At 33.6% G+C, this 25,391-nt stretch overlaps 1 long non-coding RNA gene across 1 annotated transcript; it reads left to right on the top strand.

The window, feature by feature from the left end:
* Positions 1 to 10,178: 10,178 nt before the first annotated feature.
* On the top strand, positions 10,179 to 15,717 carry LOC118192909 (uncharacterized). Its single transcript, XR_004758848.2, has 2 exons — positions 10,179 to 10,379; positions 15,534 to 15,717. It is a non-coding gene; the product is annotated as an uncharacterized LOC118192909 (long non-coding RNA).
* The last annotated feature ends 9,674 nt before the right edge of the window (positions 15,718 to 25,391 follow it).

Genomic DNA, 25,391 nt, shown 5'->3' with positions numbered 1-25,391 from the left:
ACTTTCCTATTGCATATTTATTTATTTGTGCACAGCTCTTCAAATCCACCAGTTAAATTTACGGATTTTGAGGTGAGCTATACATGCTTTAAAAATAAGATATAAAATACTATTAACATAGAAAATATTGAATATAAGGTTTCGTCCATAACGTCAGCCGTTAACTAAACGGTCTAAACTAAATTATAACTTTAAAACTTATGAAAGTAAATGTTCTCTCAGATTACCTTTGTAAGCGAATGTTTAATTTTTAAGACTTTATCTTCCATCTTAATATCAATTTCCCGCCTTTTCTTCTAGTAATAAAAATTCTGCTTTGCACTAGCCATATCCAAATTCCAAATTCCTCATCAACCAATTTCTGGTGCCATCCTAAATTCCACAGACCCCTTTTGAACAAAAAACAATTTATCTTGCGGGTGTAGTTAATTTTCTGCAAAGAAATAATTCAACTAGAATTTTCCCACTAGTATCATGTTTAGTCGTCCTTAAGGCAAATACAAGCTCACTGACAGTCATACCAGCGTCGGTGATAATTATTTATATAGCTGTGAGTTATTTTAACTATGTTTCTATTTAACCGTGCCTTAAAGATAGAACTTCCAAGATTTGACTGACAAACTGTCTTCCATTATATGAAATTACTTTAAGTGGAGCTCTATATTTTAATATAAATTAAGAAAAAATTACAACAATTTTAGCGCAGGCTCTTTTGAGGGGGAAGTATTTCTATCCACTTCAAAAAATGGTCGCGAATTATAAGCAAATATCTATTTTCATAGTTTTTACTACGTAAATAAAGTGCAAGAAGATAATTTATATTAATTCATTACGAAAAGTGGCTTTTATGCTATTTAAGGGCCCGGCCGGGTTGTAATTAATATCGTCTAACTGGCAAATGTTACAAGACTTGACATACTGAGTAAAAAAAATTCTAGCTGTGAGAAAGAAAACAGCTTTTGCTTTTCATACCCTCTGAACTGTTTTTCTTATCCCGAGATGGCCTGAGACTGGCGAAACATGCAATTATTACAAAATACTTAATAACTCACTGGGATAAACGGTCTTAATTCTTTATAATTATTTGTTAATTTGGAATAAACAAAAGATTGTCAATAATCTTATAATTTTTAGCTCTAGTTCTAATAGCCAGAACATACTGGTGTCGAAAATGATCTAGATCTTTTAAATATGTATAAACATTTTTTAAATTCCGAGTCTGTTTGCAACTCTACAACAACTGTTTCGCGGGAATTCAAAACTTTTGAAGTTAACATAGCACATTCGACTTCCTACCCCTCGCCATCTAATTTTATTGTGGATAGAGCATCTGCTACTATATTTTATTTCCCGGGAGTATGTTTAATTATTAATTCGTATTCTTGAAATTTAAGAGCCTGTCTTATGAGTCTTGATTATAAACATTTATGGGTACCTTGCCAATATAAATTCGAAATTTCTGAAAAGCCAAAAGAACTGCTAAAGTTTCCTTCTCTGCACTGCTTTAATTTCTTTGAGCTGAATTAAGTGTCTTACCAAAATATGCAAATGTTTGTCCATCTTGCATAAACACAGTTCCTACCGCAAAATTCGCAAACGTTTTTATACAAGACAGAAAAGTAAATTATGTACAGGAATGAAAACCATATGTAATTTTCGGAAATTGTGTGTTGACGCGCTACATCTGGCTTTTTAACAAATTGATGTTTAAAGCTAAATACAAACAAACAAAATTTACATTAATAAGATATGTGATCACCCAATACTTGACACAAACTTTACAGCAATTAACCATCCTTAAATGCGGTGATCAACAATCGCGGATGCTAGCAATAGCCAATCTTCCGTTTTGACAGTTTCCAAATGTTAGAGACCTGATAAGATATTTCTCTCACCTTCTTGGAATGCCTTCGTGCTGTGGTGGTCTGCACGCTGGGCGCATATTCCCGAGGTCCGCGGTTCGATTCCCGGCGAAGGCGTTTGCTCATTTTTCATCTTTCCTGCTTCAGATTAACCTAATGTCTCTACAACCTTTGTTTTTTACTTTTACACTCATACTGCATCAGCCATCCATTGGGCTTAATTAGCATCTAGACCATTAAACTTCACTATCAGAACTATTTATTAACTTATTCATTAAGATCTAATCCCTGGGCCTTACCTTTAACGACAAAACAAAGACGACATGACTATGTCGAGCTATTGAACCGGGTAATTACTCAAGATTGATGAACTTGGAAAAAGGACATGCCTTCTTAGTGTTATAAATTATTTACTAAATAAAAAATTTGTAACTTTTATCTACTGCATGCAGAGACGATGGTGCTTGTATTTTTATGAGTCATGAAGGAAAAGTCTTGGTGCTGAATGTATTTATCTCGCGAAAATAAAAGAGGAGTAAGGGAAAACGGGGAAATGAACGGGGTAACATGAAATATATACATATTTTAGCGAGTGAAAACGGAGAAATTTAGGGGCAGAGGGAAGTAGAATAGCTACAAATTATACTAGTGGAGCAATAAGGAGCGAAAAGGCAGGAAAACGTAATGCCATATAATTAATACATATACCGCTAATGCAGGTTTGATATGCGTGGATTAGTATAATAACTAAACTGAGAAGTCTATGTTACCATGTCCTGTAATGACAGTTGACCCATTAAAATATACATGTTAGAAACAAAATAATACATTATTACAGTACTGAAATGAAAGAAAACTAAATAGCAGTGCAGAGACAAGCACGCTCAATGACATTCCAAAGAATTAATGTCGAGGGAATCTGGCGGATATTACAAATGCTCTTATTCACCAGATACTCATCAACGATGTTTCCTCGATGGAAACGGACATTATCGTCCATAAGTTGGAAATCTGGATCAATTGTTGTAACATACAGTCTCACAATGGGGTGTGGGAGTTCATTCCGATAGAACGAATCCTTCACAGAACCGTCTTTAAAAGATGTGCAGTTGGGTGCGATATCTCATTAAAATTCTAGCCCACACTATGATGCTACCAATTTTGAATTCGTGACGCTCGATGAAGCTCTAAACCTGGTCCCATGTACCTTGTTGTCTGTAGGTCATTGCACGTGAATCATCTGATTACAGGGTAAATATGGACTCGTCGGTGAACAAAATGCTGCGTCGGTCTGAAAATGTTCAGTTGAGATGTTGAAGATGTCTCTTTAGTTCTGCTTCTAAGGATTGAAAGGCTAATGACAAGCACTTGGTATTCGGAAATATAGTCCTTTCATGCAATAGGAAGTAATAGTTATGGGGGTCGTTTGAAGATACTGCTTGGCTACTATAGCAAAATACTGATCTTCAAAAGGGGTGATAACCTTTGGTCGATCGGACACAGATCTCCGGATAGCTAATTTTTTTTTTAAATTGCTTTGACATTCGTGAAATTAACGTATGATCAACGTGAAAGAAAACAACGACATCTTTGATTGAATTCCTGTTTCAATGTGCCTGACAGTATACGATGGTTCAGCGTCTGCATTCATCATCGCCCAGCAATAGAAACACTGATATCATAGAAAATTACCTTAAATTTAAAATTACTTTAGAAATTTCAGCATTTTGTTTTATTTGTTGTCATAAGTATAAATTTTATTCACTTTTCATCGGACTTGCACATTCAATTCATTACGAACCCATACGCATGCAACACATTTTGGTGCCAGGAGTGGGGTTTGAATGCCAATAACTAGAGCGATGGAAGAACAATTGACTCAGTTGATAACTGCATTTACTGCATTCCAAGAAAAGATGGAAGCTGGCCAAGCATCCTTTATAGAAAGATTCCGTTAAAGAGGGATGAAAGCAGTCAAAGAGAGATGGATGCTGGTCAAGAAGGAATGAAATGGGCCAAGAATCTGTTAGAGAGAAATGAAAGCCGTTCATGAAAAGATGGAAATTGTTAAAGTACAAATGAAAGTGGGACAAGAGGAAATGAAAAGAGAAATCACCTGTATAATAGAAAACAAATTTGAAGCTATGGAAGACAGAATTGACATGGTTGAAAAAGAGAATTGGAGAAATTGAAGGAAGAGTTTCTGCCGTTCAGCAAGAAATCGAACAAAAAATTGATGACAGGGTTTCTGCAGTCGCCAAAGAAGTTGACACCTTAAAGAAATGCATAGCGACAGCAGGAAGCAATTCTGATGGATTTAAATTTTTATCTCGACCTTCTCATTCCTCCTTGAAGTTATTCACATATGATGGGAAGACCTCTTGGCAAGTATATAAAACACAGTTTTCCATAGTGGCGAAAGCAAATGGAAGGGATCCTCAAGCTAAGGCCTGTCATCTCGCCGCTCCTGTGAGAGCAGACGCAGCGGATATCCTTCAAACTCTTCCCGAAAACAAAAGGCTAAATTTCGAAACTCTGTCCGGCACGTTGGAGCTTTGGGGAGAAATGTTTAAAAGACTACCGCAGGCTTCAATTAAAATTCCGTCAACAGAAGCTAATGGAAACACTCCAGGAGCTCGCCACGGATTTTGAAATGCTATCTCACCTCGCCTTTTGGGAGTGCCCGACAGAAACAAGGGAAATCCTGTCCCTGCAATACTTCATCGACGGCATACGGGATCCTGAAATACAGAAAGCTCTGCGAATGGCGGATGTCAAGGGCTTGAAAAGCGCTTTGGTGTATGCCATGAAATTCGAGTCAGCCCACTAAGCCACTCGTGGAGACCGCCACCCAATAAGAGCTGCTCTAGTCCAAAAGCCAGACGATCAAATGGCTGCTCGTCTAGAAGATTTAACCAAACAACTGAATGCCCTGAGATGGAATATTGATGAAAAGAAATCGACCATAAAGTGCTGGAACTGCGGTGCTGATGGGCATATTCGAAGAAACTGCAGAACACCCCAAGGCACGGATGATTTTTGATTTTATTTTTGATATTCTTCTTATGCTTTAAAATTTATTTCTTTATTAGCCCAAAAAGGCTATTAGTCTGGAAACATAATTTTGTGTTATTTCACGTTTCGTTCAAATCTGTTGCCATTCAGAAAAATTTAATTTATTATTCTTTCATATTTTATCTGTCTGTTATGAATCAACAAATTAAATTATTTAAAAGCAATAAATGTAGTTCATAAAAATATAACATCTTTACCCGAAAGGGGCAATTTCCGCCGGAAGGCTATTAATTTCATTTTGGCATTTTACGTTGGTTCAATAGAAACGGCGTGTCACTTTTCGAATTGTTGCCACCAAATATTAGAGCCCTGCATTATATTTAAAGAAATTAAAAAATGAAGAATTTGCATGAATGTATGTATGTTTCTCGCACTGTGAGAAAACAACTTAGAGACATAAAATTTTGAATAACTTAGTACTCCCTTCAAATATGGGCATCTGGTAGTCCAGAGTTGGAATTTGTGTTATTGTCTATTTCATATTTTGTAAAACTTCAAAACGAATTTTTGATTAACTAACTCAACGATTTCAAAGCGAGCAATGGCAATACACTATATGGAAAAAAAAAAAAATTATCTTCAGCGCGAGATTGTGTATCGGAAATTCTAAATGTTTGCTCTTTTAAAATGCTCTATGCTCTTTTAAAATTAGTTTGTGATATTGCTGTAAATTTATGGTTTAAGCGCGAAGAACATGATATTTGATAAATAAAGGTAACACACGATATGTTAAAAAAACGCCCCTTCTTTAAAAAATTTCTAGACCTACAATGCAATGCACGAAATAAAAATTACAAATAAAGAACTGGCCAAGCATTTGATTAAACAAAATTACACACTAAAATTAGCTCATAAATTTCATCAGATAAATAAATCAATAAATAAAGACAACACATTAACTATAAAAATACAGGAAAAAATGCAATTAAATAAGCAAAAATATTTAAATACACTTACAATATTTTAAAAATGAAATCAAAATGTAAAAGCAGATCATCTAACATTAAAGAAGATATGACTTATCTGCTTTAATAAAAGTGTACAATAAAAGTGTGAAATAAAATTAAAATACAAACGTACAATAAAAGAGAGTACAATAAACGTGTGAAATAAAATTAAAATACAAACAAACTGTGGTATAAAAATAAAGAGTAGCTGAAAATCTTTAGAGGACTGACATTACAACTGTTAAACGAAGACCTTTATTGGGGACATATGAATGATCTGTCAGCCGAAATGGATTATTTTTGAAAGTTTCCTATTAAAATATAAAAATGAAACTAACAATCTTGTTATTAACTGCAAGTACAAAATCTTATTGTTCATTTGCAAGAAATGTCTTTAAGACACTGAATTCTAATTTTCCAGTGAAAACTTCATTTTATGCTAAAAAGCAATACAATTATTTTCTGGGTTCTTTTCAACTCGAAGTTTTCTCGTTACCATTCCAATTTTAACGAGTTAATAAACTTATGGTGAAATTTAAACTTGAAAAGACAGTTTCGGCTTAATATTGAGGACCAGCTGCTATGCTTAATATTGAAGACCTGATGGTGATTTTTATCTCTTTCACTATGCCTTCATTGTTACATATACAACACCAGTGTTTATAAATTGTTGATTAAAAATACCATCTCTAGTTACCTTAAAACATAAACATTCCTTGTTTAGCGAGAAGAGAAACAATTAGGATGGAAAGAATTATAGGTGTAAACCATTTTGCATTGTGTATTATATGGCATACAGAAATTCATTCTCAATTTTATATTATAAAAATTGTAGGGCAAAGATGATTGAACACACTGATTTTCGCTCTACAATATTTAATATGCTCTAGGTTTAGAATGTACGCTTTCCGAATATTTATGAAATAAACTCGATTAGTTATTGATTTTTAATACCCAGAGGGAGCAATTTTCTCTCAAGCAAGCAGATTTTTTATATCTCGAAAGCCAATATGCAACGTGAAAAGGAAATTTGAAGTTCCATTCGAATGAACGAAATTCTGTGCTTTATTTATATTTAAGAAAATATGAAGACAGGTAAAGGTTTCACACATATAAGGCACATATTTATGTGACCAGTGGGGAATAGTTCACTAAAAGTTCTTAAAACAAATTTTTCCATATTCAGGAGTAAGGTATCAGTAGTGGGCGCAGCCCAACCCACCTAACTAAACAAGTTGGTCTCATGGTCATAACAGGCCATGCTCATTCAGGTATTTTCTCCCTTCTTTCTGAATGTCTTCGTGGTGTAATGGTAGTACACTCGGTTCCAGGTTCGAATCCTGGCGAGAGGATTGCTCATTTTCTACTTCTAAAGCATCAAAAATCTAATGACTCTACACATCTTATACGCAGCAAGGAACAGAAATACGAGTTGCGGAAAACGTTTTACTACGAATGGAATCACAAAAAGAAATAAAGTTTTAAATGTTTTCAATAACTCATTCAATAAACGTTCATGCTTTTATATCGTCTAATAATAACTCCCAAGTGTTAATAATTTTATCATTTGAATAATGCAGTCATATTCAGTGAAAGTCTAATATATGTAATTTCAGTGATTGTAAACAATTTCAACAACTCCATTTTCAATAACTGTCTAGTTACATGCTTATAACACCAATTTTTCAATAATTCTAGGCATATGGAAGAAATACTGTTATGGATAATCTGATAACTGTTTTGTTTGAAACAAAAATTTACTTTTATTAATGCACGACTAAAACTGAATAATATTTCGACTAAAAATTATAATCAAACATCAAATTTTGTTCATAAATACATTGCTTATAATTACGACTTAAATAGTCCAAAAGAATATTACAATGCACATAAAATATAATTTAACACATTCAGTTGTCAAAACAATCAGAAAAGTAACTGAACGTAAACTATCATTCATTCTTCCAAAAATGCAGCAACCATTCATGCCGTACTTTTAATATTGCCTCAAGATTCATCTACGAGAATGAATGCAAAATACAGAAGACTTTTATCTGTATTCAAAATCACCACAAAATGAATTCCATATTTATCATCTTGGATACGAAAATGTGAAAACAATTGCAGCATAAATGATTAACATGAAATATTAGGGATTCGTTTTATTTGAAATACTTCAGAACTTTAATCTAGTAGTAGAATGGATCCGTATATATTTAGCCATTTTTCTACTACCGTCTGTTACTTTAGAATAGGCCATTTTCCTTACCCAGCTAGCCTCATAACTCGTGGACGACAGTTTGGAAGTGCTTATTTTAAAATAACAATAAACAATAAGTATATTTGCAAAGTAAAGGCTACAAAGGTAAGATTTTAATGCAAAACTGTTTCAATCTTCCTCTAATTTGACTCATTTCAGTATTCATTTCCATCTGATTTTCTGTCATAGGCTTAGCTTTGCCAGGTTATAAGCACATGAAGTTAAATTTTATATCATTGCAAGTGATTAAAACAGGCTTATGCTTACAATTTATTTTGCATGTCATACTTACAAACAAAAGGAAGGTCTTTATTTCCTCTCACCTACTGACATATTTTTTTTCCAATGAAAATATACAGGAATCCGATACTACTTACCACAGATAGTTTTTAAAACTAATGTTTCTTGATCTAGTCAGAAACTAAACAGACAAGAAGCATTCTCTACCTTTAGAGGATGCTAAATGATCGCCGAGATCTAAACAAATCACATTAATCGTTTCCTTGTTTTTGATATCTTTCGTTGGAAAATTGATCCAAATTTTTAGTCATCGTTTTCTGCTTGGCTATGGATCACTATTTTTGGCCACGGGCGTAATAATCAATATTTAATCCTTCTTCCCTGCTCTCGTTAAATAACAAGGTATACAAAACAAGTTTAAGGCAAATCAAGTCTACAGCTTTGTTTTGTTTTCGCTCTAAAAGTCTACACTTCTCAAATGGGATTCAAATTCCTCTTATAAATTTGTCAAATCAGTTTACTTTTTCCGCGCTAATAACATTTTTCAAACCACGTTCAAGAACATTTTATTATAAAATTGGATTCAGATGTCCTTTCTTCAAACCAAAGCTCAACCTACCTTTTTCAAAACCTTGACGTTACCGTGATGACTATAGAAGAAGTTGTAGTGCTGAAAATTTGGAGTACTTGATCGAAAGGCTGTAGAATAAGGTACCGCATACGATACGTTAAAGAAAATGAAGTGGGAGAGTATCCAGAAGTTTCTCGTTGCAGGAATAAAAATCAAAAATTTTAATTTTCGAAGAACAAATCCATTGCTAATTCTAATTTGCCTCTAAGTTTTGATTCTTAGAAATCTCGAAAATTTCCTGCAGAAACTGTATTGTGAACGACAAAACTTCAATTTTGTTCCGGTAAGTAGAGAATCTCTTCCAAGATCCGCCTCTCTCCTTTCGACTAAATACTGTAATTCCACTTTCCACAGTTAAAACGTCTAGTGTCTCATCACAGTCTAGATTTAGATTTATTTCGGAGCAGGATAAGGCAGAAGTTAATAATGCTTTCCAGAAATTCATTTAAAAATTTTAGCTAAAAGTCGCGTAAGCCCAAATGTTCTCTAAATGTAATAAAAACACTCCCTTTTGGGAGTAATATAAAATCTGAAAGTTTTCAAATTTTAATATTTTCTGTTATTTTTAAGCTCCACTCGAATTGATTGTGGATTCTGAATTTAATATTCGTACTAAACATGGACAAAATTAGGGAAATGTAGACGTCGTCAATTGACGGTTCAAGTAGTACTTAATAATATCGCAGCAAATCTAGAGTTGACTGTGTTTTCGGTGGCATTCCAAACGCTATCATTTTTAAATATTTACATTTTCATATCACTTATAATAACGACTCAGTAGGCTCGCTAATACTGAAAATATTTTTAGCAATTGTAAGAATATTAAAACAGTATCACACAATCATACGCCTTTTTCTCTGTACAATTCGCTTAGTATATTTCTTTTGGTTTTGATATGATACATCTGTTTTGATAACAGCAGCATTTTAAAATATACGCGCATTACATTATTGTGCTACGTAATATTCAAATTCAGAGATTAAGAATAACAATCTGTTCTGCAACTGATAAAACGCACTGGTTTCCATTAATTTTCTGGAATTCAGAATATATAATTTTTTGTATTAACTTTTCATAATGAAAACCTGAGAAAACACAAAGCAATCAACTGAATATTTATCCGACTTCCACCTGTCAGCAATCAAACCTTACGCATATCATCTCCTTTGCGTCATTTAAGCAACAATCTGCCCCCCCCCAGGGATATAAATATCGCAGTAGTTCCGCAACAGCTTCATACCTGAAGAACATTCTCCAATTCTATCTTCCATAGAGAGAGAGGGAGTATCGTAGAAGCCTCATCATGCAAGTATATGAAATTGTAGCATTAGCTTTCGCCATCATTATGGCCGCGGCAATGGACGGTAAATATAATCTTTGATATTTTTAACAGCAGTTATTTTTAATTTCTTTGTTAATGTTTAGTTAGAAATGCATCAGATAACAAAAGCATATTTCATTGTATGTTTTGGAGTGAAAGTGTATTTCTAAGTAATAAGACTTGTAACCCATTTTATTTCTTTTGCGGGAAGATTTGTAACCAAACAAGTGTATATCAAAGCCAGTTTGAAATGAAGGACTATGTCATATGTCATTACGTAATGAAATCCGTACTGAATAATGAACTTAAAATTTAAGTTCATGTGGAAATATATTAGCGCTGAAAAAGAAAGCCTTGATATGCAATTTTCGCTTGACGTCTTTCCGAACACAAGGAATAAATCAAATCGACTTGAATATTTTCCTTTCTTTCGAGAGCAATTGATAGGGGGAAATGTCTAGAGATAGACTGAATATTTACTTTTTATATTAGCAAAGTCCCTGAGTTTGAATGTAACAAATGTTTTTAAAAAATTCGTCATTTAGCTTATTTATTCATAATATCTCACGGTCATTTTCATATCTTAATGAGATGTAAGAGAGAAATTTGCTTATGAAAGTATGCGAATCTGAAATAATGATAAAAAAATGGCATGGAATTTTATAATTTGCTTTATTAACAACCAACTACATAAAATTAGCTGTGATTTGTTATTTTTCTCATTAAAAAAATACGAATTTTATATTAAGGAAAGAAATGTTCTTAAAATCAAAATGTATTGTATTCAATTAAAATGTAGAGAATATCAAAGTTCATTGCCATTTTATTCCGAAAACGGTTAGGAAATCGTTTCTTTAGAAGGTAGTTTTAGTTATAAATTCCAGAAGTGTAGTTTATTAGAAAGCTCAATCAATGATGTAGTAATGAAACTTTGCGTTACTAAATGCATAGAAATTATTGGATGAGTCTTTTTAATATTCAGAATAATGGAAAAGGATATAGCATGTTTAATTACAGTGGCATAAGTTCAGCATTATTTTTGAGGCTTTTAAAAGGCTATCGTGAAAGCTTACACTGCAAGAAATTTATTGGTAAAGTTATGAGCAGATATTTCTGCATTAAAGCTGATTTCTTGGTTGAAGTCATTCCAAAAGAAATCGGCTTATAATTAAATAAGATACGCGGAAAACACAGATTACTGTTTTCAATCAGCCAACTATTTTTTAGATTTAAGCAAAAGACCTCTAAACAGAAACCTGCAAGTGATATATATTTTATTTTCAGAGTCTGAATGATATCGAAATATAGCAGTGCAAATTGTTAATAGCATACGAGATAACAAATTAAAAGTAAACTATTACTCTTGCCTCAATTTGTCTAAATTAAGAAACAGATTAATGTTGTTCTACTAACGTTTTACATGAATTCAGAGACAAATGTGAAAGTTTAGTCGTAATTTTTAGAGAGTTTTGTTCCAATTCGATTGAAAAAATTTTAAATTCCAAAATTTATACCTTTTTTTTTTTTCAATAACTAAAGAACGATCAGAGAATTAGAAAATCATGGTGCATCCCTCTTTGTAGCTTTCCGGTATCTATTGTTATTGCCAAACATTGAGGACTGGCCTTTTAAATATTCAGGTTTAATACAGCGATTAAAATCTTCGACTGATAAGGAAATTTTTCTTGCATAAATACATTATTAAAAGTTTTTATTTCCAACTGCTGAGATTTCATCAGCATTCGTACAAATATGATTAAAGAACACATTTTCAATGAATACAGTTTATGGGTAAAAATCATAACACGTTAAGAATATATCTTAGTTTAATAGTGAATGAAAAAGGAATTGAAATTCGATTATTATCCAAAAATTCCCTTTTAAGAAAGTCATTCTAAAAATTTGAGATAGAGCTAAATGGCACAAGTTAAACTTAAAAACGTTTTGAAGTGGTCATAGTAGCTTCCTTCAACGTCAGTTCCCATTTTTAGGCAAATTTTCCTAAGATTAAATGCTTTAGGACATCAGTTTCTTGGAACTGATGAAGGATATATGCTATTATAGCTAATCGGTCTAATCTTCGTAATGTAAACGAGGAGTCGCGTAAATTTTTATTTACGTTAATAAACAGCCAAACGTCACGCATAGTAAGATCAGTAGAATACGGTGGATGTTTTCTAACATAATGTGTTTTTGGTCAAGAAATTAAATTATCACTCTTGTTGAATGAGTAGACGCAGTATGATGGTAAAACATTTTACCCTTAATTTTCACTTCTTAATGAATTTCTTGAAGATACATAGTGCGAAACAATTAGGTGTTACTGTCTTCTTTGCCTCTAAATTGACCGCTTTTGACTAGTCCAGTACTTCTGAACAAAACGCTACGTCTTTTCACTTCTCGTTGTTCTTTCATCATTGTTAATTCGGGGTCAACATCTAGGACTGTACTTTACTTTCTTGACTTGTTGAAATGTTCATAAGCGGATGTACGTTTAATTACCAATTATGATTTTAGAAATAATACGTTGTCCAATCATTAAATGGGCTTAGGATTTCTTTAATGTTTCTGACATACTTCGCATTCTTCGTTTATGGCAGTCCAGATGAGAAACAAACTTTTGATTATGCAGTTCACGAATAATTTCATATAAATCTGCGAATACAGTATAAAGCTCCTTTTGTATCATATCGTCTGTATCATTTTCAGGGTACAGTTATATCATCTGGTAGGTGCATTGATTAACATTTCTCGCATGGTTAACACATTTTCTTAGTTTGCAGCTGACAAAGATATTCCTGCGTGTTCTCCAACTAGGAGAGAATTTTCACCTCTACGAAATACAGTAAATCATTGATTACACTTCACGAGATGGAGTTTAATTTACATGTTAACTCTGGAAGTCGAAAGCATACAATAAATTTATCCACGCGCAGCTTTAAAATTATAGAAAATCATAGTGCGGTAATGCTCTTTCATGAGCTTTACTTTTCCTTCTTGTAAAATGTTTTCTACGATAGTTAAACTGTAATTATTGCCACAAATTATCGTCTAAGGATCAAAAAGAGAATAAATTCTAAGAAAACACATATCTAAGAAAACATTTCTTTTACTGCATATTCTCTGCCCTTTGTTTGAAAATTTTAGAGTTACTCAAGTATTTGGTTTATTTCTGACACATGTATTTAATTTAATTTTATATTAGTACATTTAGCATTAGTAGTATATGACATACAGCCACAGATGAATTTAAGAAAACCAATTTAAACGCATTTTTGCTAAACATACCTCATAAAATTAAAAAGCCTTTTCTAAAACCATGTATAATCACGTGGCCTTATGTCATATACTAATGCTAAATTCACGAATATAAAATAAAAATTATTGAACAAATGCGTCGGTTTGGGTAACTCTACATGTTTTTTAGGCAAGGGCGGCGCATATGCAGTGAAAGAAGTTTTTTTTTTTTAATGTATAAAATTAATCTCTCTTCTGTCCTCATACTATTCTATTTCAGATAAATTCAGCAAGTCTCTGAAAAGCTTTATAGGACTATTTAAGGAAATAGTTTGAGTTGTACCTTTAAATTTACTGTACCGGAATTCACTGAAATTGATCAAAATCTCATTCCCACTGCAACTGATCAAAATCGATCTCTGCCAGTAATTAAAATCGCAGCCTTAGGCTTGGATTGAATCACAAAAGTCAAGTAGAAAAATAAATGCTAATGCCGCCCGACTGGTTATAGTGGCTAGTAACTCTGGCTGCCTTACCGAAAGGCCCGGATCTAAATCTCGGAGAAGGCATGGATTTTTGTCAATGTAGAGTATCTCTGTGGCGTTAGGTACTCAAAATATGCGGTGAACCGAAACGTCCTCTCGACAGGTTGATGGCAAGGGAAGAGAGCTGGGGGACCCTCGAACACTCTCTCCTTCAAAACTGAGAGCGGAATTGAGCTAAATCGTAATGTCACTTGTATGGGGGTCCAACGACAGGCACAATCTTGCCTCCTTGCCAAGATGAAATTCCTGGGCTTGTTCTGATATCAGACAAGCAAGATTAGCCACAACACAACAAACGACAACAACAACAACACAGAAAGGGAGTATAAATAAAAAAAAGTAATATGTGAATTCAATTGAGGTCGAAATCAGAAGCTACAGTGACAGCAGATCTGCTCAATGTAGTCCTAAGAATTCGGTAATCGTCTAAGTGTAATACACTGCTTCGACATCATCGTGGCATGGTATCTTTAACATTATTCCGTTTCATCTACGTAGGTTTGCCATAAATAGAGCAAACTTATGCGTGCTCGATTAGAGAAAACTCTAGATGTCTGGTACAACAGAGGATGCTTGTAGGATTATAAACCCATTGTTTGAAAACTGTAACGAAGTTTTCAAACGTCGCTATGCTGTCTAGAGATGGGTCTTGACGGAGGCGAAAGCACTAGCGAAACAAAAGTTGCCAGGATACACTACGGTGGTATATTAAGAAGGATCACTAAAGGTGCCAGGCAGTCACACAGGAATGGCTCCTTAAGTGGTATAGCTCGGTATGATTGACGTATTCCATTTTACACTGAGACTGAGAATCTTTGATAAGACGTTCTATTACTCGAATTCTCGGGTTTTCTAACAGAGAGGAAACTAGCATTCATCTCAAAATTCTATGACTCCAATCTAGTTAATTTCAAGTTTCCTGGCTGAGACATCAGAATACTCTTTGTTGTCTATGTCAATGGAGGGGAACGTCTGTAGCTCAGCTCCTACCACGATTCTTGCAACAGGGTTTCGTAACATTATAAATCCAAGAACAGTGAGTAAATATTTCTAATTAAGATGTAAGAGCTTTTTTACAAGATCTTACGAATTTATAGTTACTCTACATCAGGCATATTGATTACAAATATACGAAACATACTAAATATTCTAGAAGGATAAAAGGAGGATAATAAAGTGCGCAACAAAATTCTGATTTATTGCTTTCTTTGCAAACATACTAAATTTACCAGTAATTTTTCATCCCCTCACAATTTCAATCAAATATAAATTGAGAAATAAAATAGTGTGTGTTTTTTTTTCAAATCTAAATATTATTTGAAAATACTAGCTCAATTCATGTTTAAAATGTTTTTAAAATTGTTTCATTTTAGTGAACTGAATGACTGAAATTTTATATTCGCTTTATTTCACAGGCGCCGGCATGCCAGGTGTGCCTAAATTACCAGGTGTATAAAGAAAAGCAGAAGAAGCATTCGGGAGAATTCAATTTCTTGGAATCTCACCCAATGGAGTACTCTTTTCAGCAAAAGAGATCTTAAATGGAAATTGTTTCATAAAATTTTTCTGATTTAATTAAAGCGATAATTGTTTCAGACACTGTGGATTTTTATATTTTCTGACTTAAAAAATCTTTGACATTTTTTATTCGATAAGCTCAATTTTTATGCCTTCTACATATTTTAAATTTGAAAATAAAAAGCTGTATATTTTAAACATAAAAGACTGGTAAGCATACTAATTATAGGATATTTGGAAATAATAATTTATAAAGAAGGAATAAAGAAGAAAGAGGCTTTACAAACATATCTCAAAATTTGCTTTTTGGTTCGGTTTTACAATATATTTGCATTAAGTGAAATTAAAAATTGCGCTACCGATTGTCAGACATATTTGTTTTAATTATAATATTGAAAGACTTAATTGCCTGCTAAACTTTTGAAGTCATTATTACGGGTTAATATACGAGAATGAAAGAATTTAGATATCACATCATTAACGGAGAGTTTAATGGATTAAAAGTAAGGACAGACTAAGGAAGTGTAAATGATTTAACAAGAATTTTAAGAAATTATTTTTCCTGAAAACATATTTTCAGGCACAGTCTTCGAGAAAAGAATAAGACTTTCATTTTCGATGAATTTGAAATTTCGCAATTATCTAAATTTATATGAAAAAAAACCTTTTCACAAAATTAAATTTCTATAGGTTGATTTTAACCAAAGTTAAGTTTTTAGATCAATAAACTAGTTATATATGCAGTTTATATCTACTTATCTCTATATTCATATAAGATTTTAGTAAAAAAAATGTTAGGAAATAAAATTGTTGAAAGCAAATTAAACTTCACAAAACAATGAAAAGGTTAATTATATATTGTCAAAAGAGAGAATGCAAATTGAAAATGTAGGCATAAATAAGCGTAAATTTGAGTGCATTAATTGCGGAGAGACAAATAATTCTGATGTTTTGTTGTACAGAAAATGAAAGATTACTTAAAAATATGGAAAAATTAAATACATAAGAAAAGCTACAAGATCACAAAAATGATTTGGAGCAGTAAGACAGCCATTAGCAATTACTGCTGCTAGTTGCTCCTCTTTACACATTTCTGGACTCAGATATACTGTATCCTTATTTACTATATATGCATAGCTCACCAAATCCACCAGTTAGTTTCACGAACTTGGAGTAAGTTTCGCATGTTTTATATATATCTTTAAGTATATCATATATTACTATTAACATAAAAAATAGTGTTCAGTTATATCTATAACGCTCACTCTTATATAGTTATATCTATAACTGCACATTCAAGATCAAATTAAGGCAACTTTAAACCCCACAAAAGTAAGTACCGTAATTTCCGGAAGAAACGCCGCGGCGTTTACGTGTTTAAAACTTAAATTTTCAGCGGGTGCGGCGTTTCTACCCATGCGGCGTTTAGGTGCACTAAAAATAAAATATTTCCTATGATGGTCATTGTACATTGTTTGGATGGCCTTGTCATTGTGCATAGACTGGTGCTGTTCTCACACAAAACACCACTCAGTTGCTTTTTGCGAACGTTATTTTGTTTACATTCTTTCCCTTGAACGGACCTACATGCCTTATTCACCCTAAACGAGATCTCAGAACAATAACATTCTTCCCCCTTTCAAATCAACATTCTCATCAGTTTGAATAGTCTCTCTCTTCTGCCATTCCATGAATCTTCCAGGATCCATCCTCTCCCACCCCTGCCTTTTCTGCAATTTTTTTTCAAAGGCGGACACGACTCCACCTGCCTCGCAATAACGAACTCTGACGTATTTCCCCTTCAGCATGAATGGATTTTTCTTGGCATTCTGCCAAATACAGATCCCATCAGTTTGAGTACAAGTACTTGTTGGATAGTTTTTAATTAGGGAGCGGATAATTTTTGAAAATGTCTCTAAACGGCACAAAAGCTATACATTTCTTACCTTTAATTTATTTTTCAGTTATGGTTTCATTTCATGCATTTTTCTTAACTGGCATGTCATATATCAGGACTTAGGTTGAGTTTTTGCATCTATATGGCCCACGACGATGTCACGCGCAATTTAATCTATTGCGGCGTTTACGCTGATGCGGCGTTTCTGTGTAATTTTAAATTTTTTCCCGCCATTTTTCTCGAGTGCGGCGTTTACGCTGATGCGGCCTTTCTTCCGGAAATTACGGTATTTATTTAGCATAAATTTAGATCACTTGAGTGAACAGGGTATAAACTATGCGCTTGAACAAAGAAACTCAACTTTGATGTTAAATGCTTTATCACTTTCATGTGAAAGAAAATCAAGTTTAATATCTATGTGTATGACGCACTAGCGCCTGAGAAATAAAATCCGCTGCACGCTGGCATTCCGTCCCGGCAAACGTTTCATGGCTTTCGCCTATGTGTAACGGAGATATGAGTCAGTTTCCCTTAAAAAGTCCTTCTTGGGGGTTCCTTTCCGTGAATGACCAAATGGCGGAGCACGTAATAAATGAAAAAAAAGGCCTACTTGTTCCAACCGACCAGAATTATTCTCGTTAAGAATGCTCCTGATATCGATTGTTCTCAAATCCCGTAATACTGTTAATGTCAATAATTTCACTGATTTAAACCACAATAAATCTGGAGTAGCTTTCGCTAAGGTAAATAACCTCAGCTTTGGTTCAGGATAAAGCTACACAATTTTCTTTTCTACAACACCGGAGTATAAGAGACTCATTTCACACGAGTCCTAGCCAGAAATCGATCATCTGTCCCGCAGTCTGCGTACATAGACAAATGAGAAATCTTATTACCCTTTGAATACACAAATTGAACTTTAGCTGCTCCTTTAAGATAGGGAAAATTTCGCGTAAGAGCTTATCTTGCGATTTCATCGGGATTTTCTTGCAACTAAATGCATGTAAAATATACCGTGTAGTCAGGTAACGTACATACAGTAATGAACTATCTGCTTCACGATAAGGTCTTTTACAAGCAGAAGCTCTTCCGAAACCAGCTGGCATAGGTTTAATCTCCAGTGGAGTAGAACATGCTTTACAATCCAACATGTGGAAATTTTTCAGCAATATAAGATTCTTGATCTGAGAATAAATTAGTTTGTGTAAACTGTATTCTCATTCCTAGGAATACGGAAACTCTTCCGAATTTAGACACCCTAAATTCTTTAATCAAGAGCTCAATAGTTTAACTAAGTTATTGATTATTTAGTCCAGCAGTTAGTAGAACATCAACATAAAGAGAATAGCTATCTTTGAAGCATTCCTTTAGCGAGTAAAAATAAAAGGTTCGGAGTTTAAATGCTTGAAATCTAACTTAAATAAAAAAGGAAATTTGATCGCGTGCCTTGTTTCAGTAAATATAAACTCCTTCCAAGTCTACATTTCCTATCACTGCGGTCATCATAAATGTTTGGCTTAACCATATAAATAATGCCTTTTAAACCACCAGTTTAGAAAATGGCTTTAACATCTAAGGTTTCAGAGAATAATCACCATGAAACGCAAGACAGCAAGATGTATTACGTGAAGCCGCCAGCCACAAGTCGAAGTTGCTGTCTCGTTTTTGTCGTAAAATCCACTTTTATGAAAGTGATCTTTTTCCAGGTGGTACCTCTTCTAGAACCCAAACATCATTGTCTTTTATAATCTACATTTACCCACCTATAGCCTTCTTTCATGCCATTTGTTATCTTTTGGCAACATTGTTATATCTTCATAAGACAACGTTTCTTGGTAAGTAATCATGGCTTCGTACACTTGAACAAATTTCGCTCGTGAATGTCTTTCATTTTCCATTTTCTTAGTATGTGACATATCCACTTCGGTTATGTCTTTATTAATGCTTTCCTCTGTATCTTCAGTTTCAGTATCTCATTACCTTCAGTTTCCGAAAAATGCAGATTCTCGGAAATATACCTTTTATGATCAGTGTTCAAGTTTTCTTAATTAAAATGGAAATTTCAAATAACACGATACGCTTTGTCATTGGATCCATCTAAATATACCCCATGGTAGAATATTTAACGAATACGTTTTTCTTTGACATAATATCTAATTTTCTTCAATGTCATATTGTAAGGTTTTAATTTAAACTAACCAAATTTCTTTTTATTTTAAGTTACCCTTTCCTGTAAACTCTTATTTCAACTTCCCTTCAGAATGAGCGCGCGATTCAGCTTTATGCTAATTTGTGCTGGAGCCAAGTTTTGTATTTAAGGGGGTTAGTGAGAAACTTCTTAAGAGTGTGAGAGAGCTTTTAGTCTCAGACCACGTCCGCTCGGTGGACGTTCTCCAGACTAGTTAGTATTTAAATTCTTACGTCTTAGCGCTAGTACTCTAATACTCTTTGAAGTGATTTAAGTGCGTTAGTACTTAGCTAAGGCTTGCTACGCACCATAGATAGGCCAATCTCGCGTTTAATCTCTGTGAACAGCGGCTATTTAAATGTCTACTTAAGCTCTACTTTAAATTGTTTGATTGTTCAGTTTAGACCCAAATGCGGTCATTATTTTTCTGTTATCACTCCCGAGCTGGGAGTTGCTGTAAATAGTGATTTAAATAAAAGGGTCTTTTACACCTTTCTTACGTTGTGGTTCTTCTAGTACTCACAAGAACATAGCTCACTGTTCGAGATCAGGACCTTGATACTGTCACACTTATGTTTGCCAAGAGTATGCCTAGAACACTTAGTCTTGACAATATATGTATCAACACGTAGGACACAACCAAACACGCAAATATGTTTCTTTACCACGGATTGCCAAGGATCTTTAACACGATTAAAGCTCTAGGACTTAAAATTCTGAAAAGTACCATTAAAATATTTTAATGAAGATAAGCTGAGTTTTACACAGCTGATCTCCAAAGATTCTTTGAAAGTTTGATTCAAATATCTACCTACTCGACCTATCTTCATTATGGTCTGTTTAGTCTGTCCCCGAACACCACCGTATAACGAGGAAGTATATGGAGAAACAGAAATGATGTATAATGCCGTGTTTAGAAGATAATTCTACTAGTTCCCTGAACAAATATTCTTTTACACTGACACATCCAATTTTCCTTATGGAAAGATTTGATTTTAGGAAAGTTTTCGTCTCGTCTGCAGTATCAGGTTTAATTGTTACTAAACGAACTTCGGTGAAGTGTAAAAAATCGTCAATAGTGGTCATGAAATAATCCTCACCTGCTTGTGAAGTTGGCATAATTGGGAATTGTAATCATTGATTTTGTCTCTCTTGTCTTTGGTCCTTTTTCCATCGGCATACCACTCTGTGTTGCATATGCACAAGCCTTTTTTTTCCTAATGGTGGGCTCTCAGCCGACTTCGGCTTGGCCACTGCTACGCCCAGAAGTGGTGATCATTTTATTATGGAGGCACCGAATAGGTGGGCCACCTTTGCCTCCTACGAAGGGACGTACAGTTACAAACATGCTTTCTTCAGGATTCAAACCCGGGCCCTTTGGTATCGCAGTCTGCTCCTCTAATCACTATACCGTCAGGGCAGCTACGCACAAACTTTACAGAATGATTCTGAGACTGGAAATCCCAGTTCTTGACTATAAGACTGTGATTTATTATGAGTGACCAATTTACGGTATCACTCTCTAGTAACGAAATTTCATAGTCAGGTACAAAATCACCGATCGATTGAATTTTAATGAATTTAAGGAATACTGAAATTTAGAATAGCAACGAGCTAGACGAAAACTGCAATGCAGTTAAAAATATAATCTTAGCATGCAGAAGATACCAATCAATCGTTTAAAAACACAACATCCATTAATTATTCACAACAATACCATTGCTTTAAACATTGTCTACTAGAATAAATGAAATAGAGATCACATATATCTGTAGTTCAAATAATCGCCATGAAATGATTGGATATGAGAATGTAAAGACTTTGCAGCATAAAGGACTAAATTTCATTGTTAAGAATTTATTACATTTGGAGCTTATCACAATTTTAATTTATAAACCTGAAACAAAATTGCCGATTGTTTGATAGCCATAATTACAAAGTATATTACAAAGTATAAGTTAAAATTGTAAGATAAAACGTTTTTATTTATCACTTGATTCCCAAAATAAATGGAGAACGGACGTTTATTTTTATCTGCTTTTCATTTTATAGCAGAAATTTTCTTTTGCAATGAGCATATCCTATTAAAATGACTTTCATTGAAAGATTTCATATAATGATTAAGTTAATATTTAAATTTTACATATCGTATTTCAAAGAAGCGATATATGCTACTTAAGAAAATTTTACGTTCTCTCACCTACCGACATTTTTCTTACATGGTAGCGAGAACACGGATATCATTTATTAAAAGAGAATTAATTAACTTTATTCAGGATTTTCATTTATTTCGTGGTTTAGTTGGAAGTTAATCATGGCAAAAAACAATCTCTGAAACTGCTGAATTTTTTATATTTATCCAGTTTTTACTTACCACTTTAAAAATGGGAGCAGAAACCCAACGAAATTTAAATATCATCTCCCTGCTGTTCACAAATTCTTGTGAAATCAGTTTGTTTCGTGCTAATACTTAATAGCCATATTTAAGATTTTTCTAACATAAAACAGGATTTATAAATTTTCTTAGTCTTCTGTTAAACCTCTCTTTTAATAATTCAATTGCAATGAAGTAGGCGTTCACTTCTGCTGAACAACTTACATTTAAGCTCTAATTATGGAAATTTTAGAACATTAGTTGCAGTAGGTCTTAAAATGTATCATTTTCTCTAACAGTTTTACCTTCGAAAAGTTTAAGAAATAGCTACGGGATTTCAATCAATTTTAGATTTTACCACAGTTTCTGAAGTTCTAGTTAAATTTCCAGTTTTCTGAAGGAGACTATTGACAATTTTTTCTTTCAAGGACAGTGTAACTTTATGTTAATTAATCAGTTATTTTATGTTTTGCATCTTTATGTCCCTTACGTTTTCTCGCCCAGAAATGATTGGATATTAGTTCGCGTGTATTTAAGGTTAGGATTTTGGATTGTAAGATAGAGCGTGTTCTGCCTCTCGAGATCAAGTTACTAAGTTGATAGATCACATAATATTTGTTGTCTTCGGCCTTGCATTCATCGATATTGAATCTCCAAGTCGGTTACATTGAGCTAACTTCGCTTAAATAGCTTATATAATTTAAGTTTTACATTTGACTGACTGATAGTATAAGTTACATCCCCCCAAGTGGTTAGCTGATTTTTAAGACTTTAGTTCTCAATTTTAAGGACTAAGGGTTTAGTTCCAAATGAAACTTGAGAAAGGTATAAATGCCCTTTATTTAGACTTTCCGATGCTTCTTTGCCATTCTGTCTAAAGTGTAGTTACAGTTTATGATTGCCAAGAAGATTTCTAAACTTTAGTCAATCTTGTTTCTATGTCAGCGCCATTTATCATAAAGGGATCCGAAAGTGTAAATGTTCTTCATTACGGAGCGTCTGTTATTTATCAAACGGAATTATCTTGCAGTATTAGCATTTTAAGAGAGATCGTTACAGATTCAATATGTTTAGCTCTACGGCAACACTAAAAGGCATTGCGATGAAAATATGCTTGCACAACATTCCCCCTGCATACTTTCGTATTATAAGAGGTAGTACTTCCAGGTGACATTTAAGATATTGTTGTTTCGAATCCCAGTAAGGATATCTAACTTAAAGATAATACATGCTGTTTAACATACCTGCATAGCATATAAGCATGTGCTGAAAAGCACATGCTTACATGCTGTGTAAAATGCATCTCGATCGTGCAAACAAATGTTTGAATTTATGATACACTTTGGAAAACCTTTGTCTTATTCTAACATTCCAGATACATCGATGTCTGTTAAAATTATTTACACAGAGTACTGCATTGGGGAATTTCACAACGTATCTTAATTTCCAATTTACATGTCTTTCCTTAAAAGGCTGCATTTGATGCATCATTCTGTTAGATTAAGTGTCGAGCAACTTCGTGCACAGCTGAGCGAATAATCGCTTAATTCCAAGAACAGAAACATAAACTCAAGGCTCTGTATTTCACTCAAAATAAGAGTAACAGTCGGCCGCTTTCTCAGGGCGTACAGCAAAGCCTAAAAAGCAGCATCTTTCTAGGCTATCGGCTTCCTTGACCAAATATTTTGCTCCTCATACTCTCACTGTTTCACAAGACAGACAAAAGTCGATTAAGATTGTAAGGTATATTTTAATTTTATAACAGTTATTTTAATTCAATTTTGCTTTCCTATCGTTCCTTGTTTGAGATTACAACTTCCTACCACAATGAATTTTTAGTATCGCGTTAAATGCAAATGAGAATATTACTTAAGTCAAGTTCAACTGACTTCGACAAAGAGAATTAGTATTCCTGAGTGGTGCGCATTTGCCTTTTTGCTACATTTTTCTTGGCTATTACTACGCTCAGCCGTATTACGTGCCTTTTGATAGCTTCGCTGGCTAATTTAATATTATGGCCAACTAGTTTATAATAGTGTTGATTTCGGCTAAATCTCTTTAGTTAGTCATTCGTTAGTTCTTATTTCTTACATTTTAAGCTCAAGGGGAGGCTTTGCTGTACGCCCTGAGTCGACGGTTAATCTTATTTTGAGTGAAATACAGGGCCTTGAGTTTATGTTTCTGCTCTTGGAATTAAGCGATTATTCGCTTAGCTGTGCACGAAGTTGCTCGACACTTAATCTAACAGAATAATAGTGAGGAACTCTATAAGATAAATAAAATGTACAAATTTCTACAATTTTACATCTAAAATCCCTTAGGCTATCAAGTGTGTGCTTTCATCTTGTAAACTCGCCATTTCAATTTTCAATGTTAATACTTCATAGCCAGGTTCAAGATTTTTCTAATATAAAATAGGGTTACTAAATCTTCTTTCTCAAACTTCTCTTTCAGTTACTCAACTGTAATGAAGTGAGTTTTCACACTGCAGGTAGGAATCGTTCAATTGAGCTAGAAGCATGGGAAATCTAAGTTATTTACAGTAGTATTAATTTGTATGTTATGAGCAATATCATGCGGTGTTTTGCTCCGATGTTTAATCTCTCTCTGCTACAATATTGAGAGCGATTTGCAAACCAAAAATTATTCAGAAGAAAGAGATATATTTTATTTCTAAACAACTGGAATTACAAAGTTAGGAGATATCTATCTAAAAATATTAAAACATTCCAACACGCATGTATTCTTTCAGACAGAAAATGCATTTAATATGAAATTAGGATAATAATTCGTTCCTTTCACTTACAGTTTCAATAATTTAGCTTCATCGAGGTAATTATTGACAAGTGATGAAAATCTCTCACTTAAATCTATCAACATGCGAATTCTACTGTATTACTTGAAGTAGGTTCTGGAATTTATAATCCTTTAGAACAATTTCGTGTTCGTGAAATTTTAGAAGTGGCTGCAGAATCTCAACAGGTTTTTCAGAGAGCTTTTAACATCCAGGTTAGGAAGCTTAAATCTTTTATGTCTTAAAAAGGACTATTAAGAATATTTTTGTCATGGACAGTTAATACTAATTTGTCTATGGACCAGTTCATAACTTAAATATATTTTGGTTTAGAAATTACCCAATTCTGCCACTTAACTCTTTACAGTTTATTATTTTCTGGAATTCATCAGAAACATGTTTAGCATTTAGATTTAAACCTAGGTAGATATTTTAACAATTACTACGGTCTTTTCATACCTTAAATGAGCATAAGATTTAGTGTTGTTTGGGGTACAGTTAG

Source organism: Stegodyphus dumicola, chromosome 2 (assembly GCF_044657685.1).
Source record: "Stegodyphus dumicola isolate Sdum_Otavi_A_Nest chromosome 2, ASM4465768v1".
Taxonomy (NCBI): Eukaryota; Metazoa; Arthropoda; class Arachnida; order Araneae; family Eresidae; genus Stegodyphus; species Stegodyphus dumicola.
Note: the sequence above shows the minus strand (reverse complement) of the source record. Positions and strands in the feature narration are given on the sequence as shown.